Source organism: Ambystoma mexicanum, chromosome 1q, assembly GCF_040938575.1.
Source record: "Ambystoma mexicanum isolate Mex_15411 chromosome 1q, UKY_AmexF1_1, whole genome shotgun sequence".
Taxonomy (NCBI): Eukaryota; Metazoa; Chordata; class Amphibia; order Caudata; family Ambystomatidae; genus Ambystoma; species Ambystoma mexicanum.
In genome coordinates, this window is record NC_090922.1 from 592,610,284 (window position 1) to 592,624,753 (window position 14,470).

Genomic DNA, 14,470 nt, shown 5'->3' on the forward strand with positions numbered 1-14,470 from the left:
CAAACGCCGTTCTTTGCCCGCTGGCAGCCCAGGAGGCCCAGCACCCGTGCAAGACAGGGTGAGGGCGGAAAATGATCCCTGTGTCCTGAGAAAGGAGAGAGCGGGCTGCTTCTTCAACATCCTGGGGGAGGAGCCCCATCTCTGGGGCCCAAAAGAAAATCTCACGCCTGCCTCCCAGAAGCCCTAGACCTTATGTAAACGAGGGGAGTCCTCAGGCAAAGGCAGACTCTGCCTGCCTTTTGGCCAATGTCACATGGCCTGCGGTCTGGAGAAATTTGCATACCCACAATCCCCTGCCAGGTTTCATGACTTTGGATGGGATTGCTTGCAAATAAAGTCATTCTGCCACGGGTTCGGAGCCCGATAGCATTCTCCATTCGCTTCATCTCAAAAAGCGTCATCGTGTGCACTGCTTCACTAAGTCACCCTGAGCTAGTGAGGTGTTGCATTTTTTGCGGCCGCAGTCGGGGCCACTAGAGCGCATACTCTGGTTTCTCTTCAAACCGAATAAATCTTTCGCCTTTTACTAAAGATTTCCGTGGAGAGGAACATTAAAGAGTTTCACTCAATTTTTTGAAGCCCTGCCAAGTGCAGGGTTACCTATGCTGGTTAAAAAAAAAAAGAAACAGAGCAAATGAAAGCGCAAAGCCTGCTTTTCAGCTGTTGGCTTGCACCCCCCAGCTGTCAGTCAGCCTTTGCAGGGGTCCTTGCAGCACAGCCAGGCTGATGCCTTGCAGTGGTAGCCAGAGGGGGGAGCCTTTAGCTAATGCTTGCTGCTGTCGCCACCTGCTGGTGAGCCAGCAGAGGCTGGCTCCAAGCTAGCATCCAGGAGGATATGGCCCCAGTGGGCAGGGGTTTGGGCCCGGGCCCCGATCGGCTGACGAACGCCTGACAAACGCCGTCCTTTGCCCGCTGGCAGCCCAGGAGGCCCAGCACCCGTGCAAGACAGGGTGAGGGCGGAAAATGACCCCTGTGTCCTGAGAAAGGAGAGAGCGGGCTGCTTCTTCAACATCCTGGGGGAGGAGCCCCATCTCTGGGGCCCAAAAGAAAATCTCACGCCTGCCTCCCAGAAGCCCTAGACCTTATGTAAACGAGGGGAGTCCTCAAGCAAAAGCAGACTCTGCCTGCCTTTTGGCCAATGTTACATGGCCTGCGGTCTGGAGAAATTTGCATACCCACAATCCCCTGCCAGGTTTCATGACTTTGGATGGGATTGCTTGCAAATAAAGTCATTCTGCCACGGGTTCGGAGCCCGATGGCATTCTCCATTCGCTTCATCTCAAAAAGCGTCATCGTGTGCACTGCTTCACTAAGTCACCCTGAGCTAGTGAGGTGTTGCATTTTTTGCGGCCGCAGTCGGGGCCACTAGAGCGCATACTCTGGTTTCTCTTCAAACCGAATAAATCTTTCGCCTTTTACTAAAGATTTCCGTGGAGAGGAACATTAAAGAGTTTCACTCAATGTTTTGAAGCCCTGCCAAGTGCAGGGTTACCTATGCTGGTTAAAAAGAAACAGAGCAAATGAAAGCGCAAAGCCTGCTTTTCAGCTGTTGGCTTGCACCCCCCAGCTGTCAGTCAGCCTTTGCAGGGGTCCTCGCAGCACAGCCAGGCTGATGCCTTGCAGTGGTAGCCAGAGGGGGGAGCCTTTAGCTAATGCTTGCTGCTGTCGCCACCTGCTGGTGAGCCAGCAGAGGCTGGCTCCAAGCTAGCATCCAGGAGGATATGGCCCCAGTGGGCAGGGGTTTGGGCCCGGACCCCGATCGCCTGACAAACGCCTGACAAACGCCGTCCTTTGCCCGGCGGGCTTTGCCCTGGCGGGCAAAAGAACCTGGCAGCCCAGGAGGCCCAGCACCCGTGCAAGACAGGGTGAGGGCGGAAAATGACCCCTGTGTCCTGAGAAAGGAGAGAGCGGGCTGCTTTTTCAACATCCTGGGGGAGGAGCCCCATCTCTGGGGCCCAAAAGAAAATCTCACGCCTGCCTCCCAGAAGCCCTAGACCTTATGTAAACGAGGGGAGTCCTCAGGCAAAGGCAGACTCTGCCTGCCTTTTGGCCAATGTCACATGGCCTGCGGTCTGGAGAAATTTGCATACCCACAATCCCCTGCCAGGTTTCATGACTTTGGATGGGATTGCTTGCAAATAAAGTCATTCTGCCACGGGTTCGGAGCCCGATAGCATTCTCCATTCGCTTCATCTCAAAAAGCGTCATCGTGTGCACTGCTTCACTAAGTCACCCTGAGCTAGTGAGGTGTTGCATTTTTTGCGGCCGCAGTCGGGGCCACTAGAGCGCATACTCTGGTTTCTCTTCAAACCGAATAAATCTTTCGCCTTTTACTAAAGATTTCCGTGGAGAGGAACATTAAAGAGTTTCACTCAATTTTTTGAAGCCCTGCCAAGTGCAGGGTTACCTATGCTGGTTAAAAAAAAAAAGAAACAGAGCAAATGAAAGCGCAAAGCCTGCTTTTCAGCTGTTGGCTTGCACCCCCCAGCTGTCAGTCAGCCTTTGCAGGGGTCCTCGCAGCACAGCCAGGCTGATGCTTTGCAGTGGTAGCCAGAGGGGGGAGCCTTTAGCTAATGCTTGCTGCTGTCGCCACCTGCTGGTGAGCCAGCAGAGGCTGGCTCCAAGCTAGCATCCAGGAGGATATGGCCCCAGTGGGCAGGGGTTTGGGCCCGGGCCCCGATCGGCTGACGAACGCCTGACAAACGCCGTTCTTTGCCCGCTGGCAGCCCAGGAGGCCCAGCACCCGTGCAAGACAGGGTGAGGGCGGAAAATGATCCCTGTGTCCTGAGAAAGGAGAGAGCGGGCTGCTTCTTCAACATCCTGGGGGAGGAGCCCCATCTCTGGGGCCCAAAAGAAAATCTCACGCCTGCCTCCCAGAAGCCCTAGACCTTATGTAAACGAGGGGAGTCCTCAGGCAAAGGCAGACTCTGCCTGCCTTTTGGCCAATGTCACATGGCCTGCGGTCTGGAGAAATTTGCATACCCACAATCCCCTGCCAGGTTTCATGACTTTGGATGGGATTGCTTGCAAATAAAGTCATTCTGCCACGGGTTCGGAGCCCGATAGCATTCTCCATTCGCTTCATCTCAAAAAGCGTCATCGTGTGCACTGCTTCACTAAGTCACCCTGAGCTAGTGAGGTGTTGCATTTTTTGCGGCCGCAGTCGGGGCCACTAGAGCGCATACTCTGGTTTCTCTTCAAACCGAATAAATCTTTCGCCTTTTACTAAAGATTTCCGTGGAGAGGAACATTAAAGAGTTTCACTCAATTTTTTGAAGCCCTGCCAAGTGCAGGGTTACCTATGCTGGTTAAAAAAAAAAAGAAACAGAGCAAATAAAAGCGCAAAGCCTGCTTTTCAGCTGTTGGCTTGCACCCCCCAGCTGTCAGTCAGCCTTTGCAGGGGTCCTCGCAGCACAGCCAGGCTGATGCCTTGCAGTGGTAGCCAGAGGGGGGAGCCTTTAGCTAATGCTTGCTGCTGTTGCCACCTGCTGGTGAGCCAGCAGAGGCTGGCTCCAAGCTAGCATCCAGGAGGATATGGCCCCAGCGGGCAGGGGTTTGGGCCCGGGCCCCGATCGGCTGACGAACGCCTGACAAACGCCGTCCTTTGCCCGGCGGGCTTTGCCCTGGCGGGCAAAAGAACCTGGCAGCCCAGGAGGCCCAGCACCCGTGCAAGACAGGGTGAGGGCGGAAAATGACCCCTGTGTCCTGAGAAAGGAGAGAGCGGGCTGCTTTTTCAACATCCTGGGGGAGGAGCCCCATCTCTGGGGCCCAAAAGAAAATCTCACGCCTGCCTCCCAGAAGCCCTAGACCTTATGTAAACGAGGGGAGTCCTCAGGCAAAGGCAGACTCTGCCTGCCTTTTGGCCAATGTCACATGGCCTGCGGTCTGGAGAAATTTGCATACCCACAATCCCCTGCCAGGTTTCATGACTTTGGATGGGATTGCTTGCAAATAAAGTCATTCTGCCACGGGTTCGGAGCCCGATAGCATTCTCCATTCGCTTCATCTCAAAAAGCGTCATCGTGTGCACTGCTTCACTAAGTCACCCTGAGCTAGTGAGGTGTTGCATTTTTTGCGGCCGCAGTCGGGGCCACTAGAGCGCATACTCTGGTTTCTCTTCAAACCGAATAAATCTTTCGCCTTTTACTAAAGATTTCCGTGGAGAGGAACATTAAAGAGTTTCACTCAATTTTTTGAAGCCCTGCCAAGTGCAGGGTTACCTATGCTGGTTAAAAAAAAAAAGAAACAGAGCAAATGAAAGCGCAAAGCCTGCTTTTCAGCTGTTGGCTTGCACCCCCCAGCTGTCAGTCAGCCTTTGCAGGGGTCCTCGCAGCACAGCCAGGCTGATGCTTTGCAGTGGTAGCCAGAGGGGGGAGCCTTTAGCTAATGCTTGCTGCTGTCGCCACCTGCTGGTGAGCCAGCAGAGGCTGGCTCCAAGCTAGCATCCAGGAGGATATGGCCCCAGTGGGCAGGGGTTTGGGCCCGGGCCCCGATCGGCTGACGAACGCCTGACAAACGCCGTTCTTTGCCCGCTGGCAGCCCAGGAGGCCCAGCACCCGTGCAAGACAGGGTGAGGGCGGAAAATGACCCCTGTGTCCTGAGAAAGGAGAGAGCGGGCTGCTTTTTCAACATCCTGGGGGAGGAGCCCCATCTCTGGGGCCCAAAAGAAAATCTCACGCCTGCCTCCCAGAAGCCCTAGACCTTATGTAAACGAGGGGAGTCCTCAGGCAAAGGCAGACTCTGCCTGCCTTTTGGCCAATGTCACATGGCCTGCGGTCTGGAGAAATTTGCATACCCACAATCCCCTGCCAGGTTTCATGACTTTGGATGGGATTGCTTGCAAATAAAGTCATTCTGCCACGGGTTCGGAGCCCGATAGCATTCTCCATTCGCTTCATCTCAAAAAGCGTCATCGTGTGCACTGCTTCACTAAGTCACCCTGAGCTAGTGAGGTGTTGCATTTTTTGCGGCCGCAGTCGGGGCCACTAGAGCGCATACTCTGGTTTCTCTTCAAACCGAATAAATCTTTCGCCTTTTACTAAAGATTTCCGTGGAGAGGAACATTAAAGAGTTTCACTCAATTTTTTGAAGCCCTGCCAAGTGCAGGGTTACCTATGCTGGTTAAAAAAAAAAAGAAACAGAGCAAATAAAAGCGCAAAGCCTGCTTTTCAGCTGTTGGCTTGCACCCCCCAGCTGTCAGTCAGCCTTTGCAGGGGTCCTCGCAGCACAGCCAGGCTGATGCCTTGCAGTGGTAGCCAGAGGGGGGAGCCTTTAGCTAATGCTTGCTGCTGTTGCCACCTGCTGGTGAGCCAGCAGAGGCTGGCTCCAAGCTAGCATCCAGGAGGATATGGCCCCAGCGGGCAGGGGTTTGGGCCCCGATCGGCTGACGAACGCCTGACAAACGCCGTCCTTTGCCCGGCGGGCTTTGCCCTGGCGGGCAAAAGAACCTGGCAGCCCAGGAGGCCCAGCACCCGTGCAAGACAGGGTGAGGGCGGAAAATGACCCCTGTGTCCTGAGAAAGGAGAGAGCGGGCTGCTTTTTCAACATCCTGGGGGAGGAGCCCCATCTCTGGGGCCCAAAAGAAAATCTCACGCCTGCCTCCCAGAAGCCCTAGACCTTATGTAAACGAGGGGAGTCCTCAGGCAAAGGCAGACTCTGCCTGCCTTTTGGCCAATGTCACATGGCCTGCGGTCTGGAGAAATTTGCATACCCACAATCCCCTGCCAGGTTTCATGACTTTGGATGGGATTGCTTGCAAATAAAGTCATTCTGCCACGGGTTCGGAGCCCGATAGCATTCTCCATTCGCTTCATCTCAAAAAGCGTCATCGTGTGCACTGCTTCACTAAGTCACCCTGAGCTAGTGAGGTGTTGCATTTTTTGCGGCCGCAGTCGGGGCCACTAGAGCGCATACTCTGGTTTCTCTTCAAACCGAATAAATCTTTCGCCTTTTACTAAAGATTTCCGTGGAGAGGAACATTAAAGAGTTTCACTCAATTTTTTGAAGCCCTGCCAAGTGCAGGGTTACCTATGCTGGTTAAAAAAAAAAAGAAACAGAGCAAATGAAAGCGCAAAGCCTGCTTTTCAGCTGTTGGCTTGCACCCCCCAGCTGTCAGTCAGCCTTTGCAGGGGTCCTCGCAGCACAGCCAGGCTGATGCTTTGCAGTGGTAGCCAGAGGGGGGAGCCTTTAGCTAATGCTTGCTGCTGTCGCCACCTGCTGGTGAGCCAGCAGAGGCTGGCTCCAAGCTAGCATCCAGGAGGATATGGCCCCAGTGGGCAGGGGTTTGGGCCCGGGCCCCGATCGGCTGACGAACGCCTGACAAACGCCGTTCTTTGCCCGCTGGCAGCCCAGGAGGCCCAGCACCCGTGCAAGACAGGGTGAGGGCGGAAAATGATCCCTGTGTCCTGAGAAAGGAGAGAGCGGGCTGCTTCTTCAACATCCTGGGGGAGGAGCCCCATCTCTGGGGCCCAAAAGAAAATCTCACGCCTGCCTCCCAGAAGCCCTAGACCTTATGTAAACGAGGGGAGTCCTCAGGCAAAGGCAGACTCTGCCTGCCTTTTGGCCAATGTCACATGGCCTGCGGTCTGGAGAAATTTGCATACCCACAATCCCCTGCCAGGTTTCATGACTTTGGATGGGATTGCTTGCAAATAAAGTCATTCTGCCACGGGTTCGGAGCCCGATAGCATTCTCCATTCGCTTCATCTCAAAAAGCGTCATCGTGTGCACTGCTTCACTAAGTCACCCTGAGCTAGTGAGGTGTTGCATTTTTTGCGGCCGCAGTCGGGGCCACTAGAGCGCATACTCTGGTTTCTCTTCAAACCGAATAAATCTTTCGCCTTTTACTAAAGATTTCCGTGGAGAGGAACATTAAAGAGTTTCACTCAATTTTTTGAAGCCCTGCCAAGTGCAGGGTTACCTATGCTGGTTAAAAAGAAACAGAGCAAATGAAAGCGCAAAGCCTGCTTTTCAGCTGTTGGCTTGCACCCCCCAGCTGTCAGTCAGCCTTTGCAGGGGTCCTCGCAGCACAGCCAGGCTGATGCCTTGCAGTGGTAGCCAGAGGGGGGAGCCTTTAGCTAATGCTTGCTGCTGTCGCCACCTGCTGGTGAGCCAGCAGAGGCTGGCTCCAAGCTAGCATCCAGGAGGATATGGCCCCAGTGGGCAGGGGTTTGGGCCCGGGCCCCGATCGCCTGACAAACGCCTGACAAACGCCGTCCTTTGCCCGGCGGGCTTTGCCCTGGCGGGCAAAAGAACCTGGCAGCCCAGGAGGCCCAGCACCCGTGCAAGACAGGGTGAGGGCGGAAAATGACCCCTGTGTCCTGAGAAAGGAGAGAGCGGGCTGCTTTTTCAACATCCTGGGGGAGGAGCCCCATCTCTGGGGCCCAAAAGAAAATCTCACGCCTGCCTCCCAGAAGCCCTAGACCTTATGTAAACGAGGGGAGTCCTCAGGCAAAGGCAGACTCTGCCTGCCTTTTGGCCAATGTCACATGGCCTGCGGTCTGGAGAAATTTGCATACCCACAATCCCCTGCCAGGTTTCATGACTTTGGATGGGATTGCTTGCAAATAAAGTCATTCTGCCACGGGTTCGGAGCCCGATAGCATTCTCCATTCGCTTCATCTCAAAAAGCGTCATCGTGTGCACTGCTTCACTAAGTCACCCTGAGCTAGTGAGGTGTTGCATTTTTTGCGGCCGCAGTCGGGGCCACTAGAGCGCATACTCTGGTTTCTCTTCAAACCGAATAAATCTTTCGCCTTTTACTAAAGATTTCCGTGGAGAGGAACATTAAAGAGTTTCACTCAATTTTTTGAAGCCCTGCCAAGTGCAGGGTTACCTATGCTGGTTAAAAAAAAAAAGAAACAGAGCAAATGAAAGCGCAAAGCCTGCTTTTCAGCTGTTGGCTTGCACCCCCCAGCTGTCAGTCAGCCTTTGCAGGGGTCCTCGCAGCACAGCCAGGCTGATGCTTTGCAGTGGTAGCCAGAGGGGGGAGCCTTTAGCTAATGCTTGCTGCTGTCGCCACCTGCTGGTGAGCCAGCAGAGGCTGGCTCCAAGCTAGCATCCAGGAGGATATGGCCCCAGTGGGCAGGGGTTTGGGCCCGGGCCCCGATCGGCTGACGAACGCCTGACAAACGCCGTTCTTTGCCCGCTGGCAGCCCAGGAGGCCCAGCACCCGTGCAAGACAGGGTGAGGGCGGAAAATGATCCCTGTGTCCTGAGAAAGGAGAGAGCGGGCTGCTTCTTCAACATCCTGGGGGAGGAGCCCCATCTCTGGGGCCCAAAAGAAAATCTCACGCCTGCCTCCCAGAAGCCCTAGACCTTATGTAAACGAGGGGAGTCCTCAGGCAAAGGCAGACTCTGCCTGCCTTTTGGCCAATGTCACATGGCCTGCGGTCTGGAGAAATTTGCATACCCACAATCCCCTGCCAGGTTTCATGACTTTGGATGGGATTGCTTGCAAATAAAGTCATTCTGCCACGGGTTCGGAGCCCGATAGCATTCTCCATTCGCTTCATCTCAAAAAGCGTCATCGTGTGCACTGCTTCACTAAGTCACCCTGAGCTAGTGAGGTGTTGCATTTTTTGCGGCCGCAGTCGGGGCCACTAGAGCGCATACTCTGGTTTCTCTTCAAACCGAATAAATCTTTCGCCTTTTACTAAAGATTTCCGTGGAGAGGAACATTAAAGAGTTTCACTCAATTTTTTGAAGCCCTGCCAAGTGCAGGGTTACCTATGCTGGTTAAAAAGAAACAGAGCAAATGAAAGCGCAAAGCCTGCTTTTCAGCTGTTGGCTTGCACCCCCCAGCTGTCAGTCAGCCTTTGCAGGGGTCCTCGCAGCACAGCCAGGCTGATGCCTTGCAGTGGTAGCCAGAGGGGGGAGCCTTTAGCTAATGCTTGCTGCTGTCGCCACCTGCTGGTGAGCCAGCAGAGGCTGGCTCCAAGCTAGCATCCAGGAGGATATGGCCCCAGTGGGCAGGGGTTTGGGCCCGGGCCCCGATCGGCTGACGAACGCCTGACAAACGCCGTCCTTTGCCCGCTGGCAGCCCAGGAGGCCCAGCACCCGTGCAAGACAGGGTGAGGGCGGAAAATGACCCCTGTGTCCTGAGAAAGGAGAGAGCGGGCTGCTTCTTCAACATCCTGGGGGAGGAGCCCCATCTCTGGGGCCCAAAAGAAAATCTCACGCCTGCCTCCCAGAAGCCCTAGACCTTATGTAAACGAGGGGAGTCCTCAGGCAAAGGCAGACTCTGCCTGCCTTTTGGCCAATGTCACATGGCCTGCGGTCTGGAGAAATTTGCATACCCACAATCCCCTGCCAGGTTTCATGACTTTGGATGGGATTGCTTGCAAATAAAGTCATTCTGCCACGGGTTCGGAGCCCGATAGCATTCTCCATTCGCTTCATCTCAAAAAGCGTCATTGTGTGCACTGCTTCACTAAGTCACCCTGAGCTAGTGAGGTGTTGCATTTTTTGCGGCCGCAGTCGGGGCCACTAGAGCGCATACTCTGGTTTCTCTTCAAACCGAATAAATCTTTCGCCTTTTACTAAAGATTTCCGTGGAGAGGAACATTAAAGAGTTTCACTCAATTTTTTGAAGCCCTGCCAAGTGCAGGGTTACCTATGCTGGTTAAAAAAAAAAGAAACAGAGCAAATGAAAGCGCAAAGCCTGCTTTTCAGCTGTTGGCTTGCACCCCCCAGCTGTCAGTCAGCCTTTGCAGGGGTCCTCGCAGCACAGCCAGGCTGATGCCTTGCAGTGGTAGCCAGAGGGGGGAGCCTTTAGCTAATGCTTGCTGCTGTTGCCACCTGCTGGTGAGCCAGCAGAGGCTGGCTCCAAGCTAGCATCCAGGAGGATATGGCCCCAGTGGGCAGGGGTTTGGGCCCGGGCCCCGATCGGCTGACGAACGCCTGACAAACGCCGTCCTTTGCCCGGCGGGCTTTGCCCTGGCGGGCAAAAGAACCTGGCAGCCCAGGAGGCCCAGCACCCGTGCAAGACAGGGTGAGGGCGGAAAATGACCCCTGTGTCCTGAGAAAGGAGAGAGCGGGCTGCTTTTTCAACATCCTGGGGGAGGAGCCCCATCTCTGGGGCCCAAAAGAAAATCTCACGCCTGCCTCCCAGAAGCCCTAGACCTTATGTAAACGAGGGGAGTCCTCAGGCAAAGGCAGACTCTGCCTGCCTTTTGGCCAATGTCACATGGCCTGCGGTCTGGAGAAATTTGCATACCCACAATCCCCTGCCAGGTTTCATGACTTTGGATGGGATTGCTTGCAAATAAAGTCATTCTGCCACGGGTTCGGAGCCCGATAGCATTCTCCATTCGCTTCATCTCAAAAAGCGTCATCGTGTGCACTGCTTCACTAAGTCACCCTGAGCTAGTGAGGTGTTGCATTTTTTGCGGCCGCAGTCGGGGCCACTAGAGCGCATACTCTGGTTTCTCTTCAAACCGAATAAATCTTTCGCCTTTTACTAAAGATTTCCGTGGAGAGGAACATTAAAGAGTTTCACTCAATTTTTTGAAGCCCTGCCAAGTGCAGGGTTACCTATGCTGGTTAAAAAGAAACAGAGCAAATGAAAGCGCAAAGCCTGCTTTTCAGCTGTTGGCTTGCACCCCCCAGCTGTCAGTCAGCCTTTGCAGGGGTCCTCGCAGCACAGCCAGGCTGATGCCTTGCAGTGGTAGCCAGAGGGGGGAGCCTTTAGCTAATGCTTGCTGCTGTCGCCACCTGCTGGTGAGCCAGCAGAGGCTGGCTCCAAGCTAGCATCCAGGAGGATATGGCCCCAGTGGGCAGGGGTTTGGGCCCGGGCCCCGATCGCCTGACAAACGCCTGACAAACGCCGTCCTTTGCCCGGCGGGCTTTGCCCTGGCGGGCAAAAGAACCTGGCAGCCCAGGAGGCCCAGCACCCGTGCAAGACAGGGTGAGGGCGGAAAATGACCCCTGTGTCCTGAGAAAGGAGAGAGCGGGCTGCTTTTTCAACATCCTGGGGGAGGAGCCCCATCTCTGGGGCCCAAAAGAAAATCTCACGCCTGCCTCCCAGAAGCCCTAGACCTTATGTAAACGAGGGGAGTCCTCAGGCAAAGGCAGACTCTGCCTGCCTTTTGGCCAATGTCACATGGCCTGCGGTCTGGAGAAATTTGCATACCCACAATCCCCTGCCAGGTTTCATGACTTTGGATGGGATTGCTTGCAAATAAAGTCATTCTGCCACGGGTTCGGAGCCCGATAGCATTCTCCATTCGCTTCATCTCAAAAAGCGTCATCGTGTGCACTGCTTCACTAAGTCACCCTGAGCTAGTGAGGTGTTGCATTTTTTGCGGCCGCAGTCGGGGCCACTAGAGCGCATACTCTGGTTTCTCTTCAAACCGAATAAATCTTTCGCCTTTTACTAAAGATTTCCGTGGAGAGGAACATTAAAGAGTTTCACTCAATTTTTTGAAGCCCTGCCAAGTGCAGGGTTACCTATGCTGGTTAAAAAGAAACAGAGCAAATGAAAGCGCAAAGCCTGCTTTTCAGCTGTTGGCTTGCACCCCCCAGCTGTCAGTCAGCCTTTGCAGGGGTCCTCGCAGCACAGCCAGGCTGATGCCTTGCAGTGGTAGCCAGAGGGGGGAGCCTTTAGCTAATGCTTGCTGCTGTCGCCACCTGCTGGTGAGCCAGCAGAGGCTGGCTCCAAGCTAGCATCCAGGAGGATATGGCCCCAGTGGGCAGGGGTTTGGGCCCGGGCCCCGATCGGCTGACGAACGCCTGACAAACGCCGTCCTTTGCCCGCTGGCAGCCCAGGAGGCCCAGCACCCGTGCAAGACAGGGTGAGGGCGGAAAATGACCCCTGTGTCCTGAGAAAGGAGAGAGCGGGCTGCTTCTTCAACATCCTGGGGGAGGAGCCCCATCTCTGGGGCCCAAAAGAAAATCTCACGCCTGCCTCCCAGAAGCCCTAGACCTTATGTAAACGAGGGGAGTCCTCAGGCAAAGGCAGACTCTGCCTGCCTTTTGGCCAATGTCACATGGCCTGCGGTCTGGAGAAATTTGCATACCCACAATCCCCTGCCAGGTTTCATGACTTTGGATGGGATTGCTTGCAAATAAAGTCATTCTGCCACGGGTTCGGAGCCCGATAGCATTCTCCATTCGCTTCATCTCAAAAAGCGTCATTGTGTGCACTGCTTCACTAAGTCACCCTGAGCTAGTGAGGTGTTGCATTTTTTGCGGCCGCAGTCGGGGCCACTAGAGCGCATACTCTGGTTTCTCTTCAAACCGAATAAATCTTTCGCCTTTTACTAAAGATTTCCGTGGAGAGGAACATTAAAGAGTTTCACTCAATTTTTTGAAGCCCTGCCAAGTGCAGGGTTACCTATGCTGGTTAAAAAAAAAAGAAACAGAGCAAATGAAAGCGCAAAGCCTGCTTTTCAGCTGTTGGCTTGCACCCCCCAGCTGTCAGTCAGCCTTTGCAGGGGTCCTCGCAGCACAGCCAGGCTGATGCCTTGCAGTGGTAGCCAGAGGGGGGAGCCTTTAGCTAATGCTTGCTGCTGTTGCCACCTGCTGGTGAGCCAGCAGAGGCTGGCTCCAAGCTAGCATCCAGGAGGATATGGCCCCAGTGGGCAGGGGTTTGGGCCCGGGCCCCGATCGGCTGACGAACGCCTGACAAACGCCGTCCTTTGCCCGGCGGGCTTTGCCCTGGCGGGCAAAAGAACCTGGCAGCCCAGGAGGCCCAGCACCCGTGCAAGACAGGGTGAGGGCGGAAAATGACCCCTGTGTCCTGAGAAAGGAGAGAGCGGGCTGCTTTTTCAACATCCTGGGGGAGGAGCCCCATCTCTGGGGCCCAAAAGAAAATCTCACGCCTGCCTCCCAGAAGCCCTAGACCTTATGTAAACGAGGGGAGTCCTCAGGCAAAGGCAGACTCTGCCTGCCTTTTGGCCAATGTCACATGGCCTGCGGTCTGGAGAAATTTGCATACCCACAATCCCCTGCCAGGTTTCATGACTTTGGATGGGATTGCTTGCAAATAAAGTCATTCTGCCACGGGTTCGGAGCCCGATAGCATTCTCCATTCGCTTCATCTCAAAAAGCGTCATCGTGTGCACTGCTTCACTAAGTCACCCTGAGCTAGTGAGGTGTTGCATTTTTTGCGGCCGCAGTCGGGGCCACTAGAGCGCATACTCTGGTTTCTCTTCAAACCGAATAAATCTTTCGCCTTTTACTAAAGATTTCCGTGGAGAGGAACATTAAAGAGTTTCACTCAATTTTTTGAAGCCCTGCCAAGTGCAGGGTTACCTATGCTGGTTAAAAAAAAAAAGAAACAGAGCAAATGAAAGCGCAAAGCCTGCTTTTCAGCTGTTGGCTTGCACCCCCCAGCTGTCAGTCAGCCTTTGCAGGGGTCCTCGCAGCACAGCCAGGCTGATGCTTTGCAGTGGTAGCCAGAGGGGGGAGCCTTTAGCTAATGCTTGCTGCTGTCGCCACCTGCTGGTGAGCCAGCAGAGGCTGGCTCCAAGCTAGCATCCAGGAGGATATGGCCCCAGTGGGCAGGGGTTTGGGCCCGGGCCCCGATCGGCTGACGAACGCCTGACAAACGCCGTTCTTTGCCCGCTGGCAGCCCAGGAGGCCCAGCACCCGTGCAAGACAGGGTGAGGGCGGAAAATGATCCCTGTGTCCTGAGAAAGGAGAGAGCGGGCTGCTTCTTCAACATCCTGGGGGAGGAGCCCCATCTCTGGGGCCCAAAAGAAAATCTCACGCCTGCCTCCCAGAAGCCCTAGACCTTATGTAAACGAGGGGAGTCCTCAGGCAAAGGCAGACTCTGCCTGCCTTTTGGCCAATGTCACATGGCCTGCGGTCTGGAGAAATTTGCATACCCACAATCCCCTGCCAGGTTTCATGACTTTGGATGGGATTGCTTGCAAATAAAGTCATTCTGCCACGGGTTCGGAGCCCGATAGCATTCTCCATTCGCTTCATCTCAAAAAGCGTCATCGTGTGCACTGCTTCACTAAGTCACCCTGAGCTAGTGAGGTGTTGCATTTTTTGCGGCCGCAGTCGGGGCCACTAGAGCGCATACTCTGGTTTCTCTTCAAACCGAATAAATCTTTCGCCTTTTACTAAAGATTTCCGTGGAGAGGAACATTAAAGAGTTTCACTCAATTTTTTGAAGCCCTGCCAAGTGCAGGGTTACCTATGCTGGTTAAAAAAAAAAAGAAACAGAGCAAATGAAAGCGCAAAGCCTGCTTTTCAGCTGTTGGCTTGCACCCCCCAGCTGTCAGTCAGCCTTTGCAGGGGTCCTTGCAGCACAGCCAGGCTGATGCCTTGCAGTGGTAGCCAGAGGGGGGAGCCTTTAGCTAATGCTTGCTGCTGTCGCCACCTGCTGGTGAGCCAGCAGAGGCTGGCTCCAAGCTAGCATCCAGGAGGATATGGCCCCAGTGGGCAGGGGTTTGGGCCCGGGCCCCGATCGGCTGACGAACGCCTGACAAACGCCGTCCTTTGCCCGCTGGCAGCCCAGG

The 14,470-nt window shown here is 54.6% G+C and overlaps 16 non-coding genes across 16 annotated transcripts; all 16 read left to right on the top strand.

Annotated features, from left to right (window-relative positions):
- Positions 1-482: 482 nt before the first annotated feature.
- On the top strand, positions 483-598 carry LOC138564016 (U5 spliceosomal RNA). Its single transcript, XR_011299984.1, has one exon. It is a non-coding gene; the product is annotated as a U5 spliceosomal RNA (small nuclear RNA).
- A 776-nt stretch (positions 599-1,374) lies between these two features.
- Positions 1,375-1,490, top strand: LOC138565088 (U5 spliceosomal RNA). The gene has a single exon (XR_011301005.1). It is a non-coding gene; the product is annotated as a U5 spliceosomal RNA (small nuclear RNA).
- A 799-nt stretch (positions 1,491-2,289) lies between these two features.
- Positions 2,290-2,405, top strand: LOC138564017 (U5 spliceosomal RNA). The gene has a single exon (XR_011299985.1). It is a non-coding gene; the product is annotated as a U5 spliceosomal RNA (small nuclear RNA).
- A 776-nt stretch (positions 2,406-3,181) lies between these two features.
- LOC138564019 (U5 spliceosomal RNA) lies at positions 3,182-3,297 on the top strand. Its single transcript, XR_011299987.1, has one exon. It is a non-coding gene; the product is annotated as a U5 spliceosomal RNA (small nuclear RNA).
- Positions 3,298-4,102: 805 nt separating this feature from the next.
- Positions 4,103-4,218, top strand: LOC138564020 (U5 spliceosomal RNA). The gene has a single exon (XR_011299988.1). It is a non-coding gene; the product is annotated as a U5 spliceosomal RNA (small nuclear RNA).
- A 776-nt stretch (positions 4,219-4,994) lies between these two features.
- On the top strand, positions 4,995-5,110 carry LOC138564022 (U5 spliceosomal RNA). The gene has a single exon (XR_011299989.1). It is a non-coding gene; the product is annotated as a U5 spliceosomal RNA (small nuclear RNA).
- Positions 5,111-5,909: 799 nt separating this feature from the next.
- Positions 5,910-6,025, top strand: LOC138564023 (U5 spliceosomal RNA). Its single transcript, XR_011299990.1, has one exon. It is a non-coding gene; the product is annotated as a U5 spliceosomal RNA (small nuclear RNA).
- Positions 6,026-6,801: 776 nt separating this feature from the next.
- On the top strand, positions 6,802-6,917 carry LOC138564024 (U5 spliceosomal RNA). The gene has a single exon (XR_011299991.1). It is a non-coding gene; the product is annotated as a U5 spliceosomal RNA (small nuclear RNA).
- A 799-nt stretch (positions 6,918-7,716) lies between these two features.
- LOC138564026 (U5 spliceosomal RNA) lies at positions 7,717-7,832 on the top strand. The gene has a single exon (XR_011299993.1). It is a non-coding gene; the product is annotated as a U5 spliceosomal RNA (small nuclear RNA).
- Positions 7,833-8,608: 776 nt separating this feature from the next.
- LOC138564027 (U5 spliceosomal RNA) lies at positions 8,609-8,724 on the top strand. The gene has a single exon (XR_011299994.1). It is a non-coding gene; the product is annotated as a U5 spliceosomal RNA (small nuclear RNA).
- A 770-nt stretch (positions 8,725-9,494) lies between these two features.
- Positions 9,495-9,610, top strand: LOC138564028 (U5 spliceosomal RNA). The gene has a single exon (XR_011299995.1). It is a non-coding gene; the product is annotated as a U5 spliceosomal RNA (small nuclear RNA).
- An 804-nt stretch (positions 9,611-10,414) lies between these two features.
- Positions 10,415-10,530, top strand: LOC138564029 (U5 spliceosomal RNA). The gene has a single exon (XR_011299996.1). It is a non-coding gene; the product is annotated as a U5 spliceosomal RNA (small nuclear RNA).
- A 799-nt stretch (positions 10,531-11,329) lies between these two features.
- LOC138564030 (U5 spliceosomal RNA) lies at positions 11,330-11,445 on the top strand. Its single transcript, XR_011299997.1, has one exon. It is a non-coding gene; the product is annotated as a U5 spliceosomal RNA (small nuclear RNA).
- A 770-nt stretch (positions 11,446-12,215) lies between these two features.
- LOC138564031 (U5 spliceosomal RNA) lies at positions 12,216-12,331 on the top strand. The gene has a single exon (XR_011299998.1). It is a non-coding gene; the product is annotated as a U5 spliceosomal RNA (small nuclear RNA).
- Positions 12,332-13,135: 804 nt separating this feature from the next.
- LOC138564033 (U5 spliceosomal RNA) lies at positions 13,136-13,251 on the top strand. Its single transcript, XR_011299999.1, has one exon. It is a non-coding gene; the product is annotated as a U5 spliceosomal RNA (small nuclear RNA).
- A 776-nt stretch (positions 13,252-14,027) lies between these two features.
- On the top strand, positions 14,028-14,143 carry LOC138564034 (U5 spliceosomal RNA). The gene has a single exon (XR_011300000.1). It is a non-coding gene; the product is annotated as a U5 spliceosomal RNA (small nuclear RNA).
- The last annotated feature ends 327 nt before the right edge of the window (positions 14,144-14,470 follow it).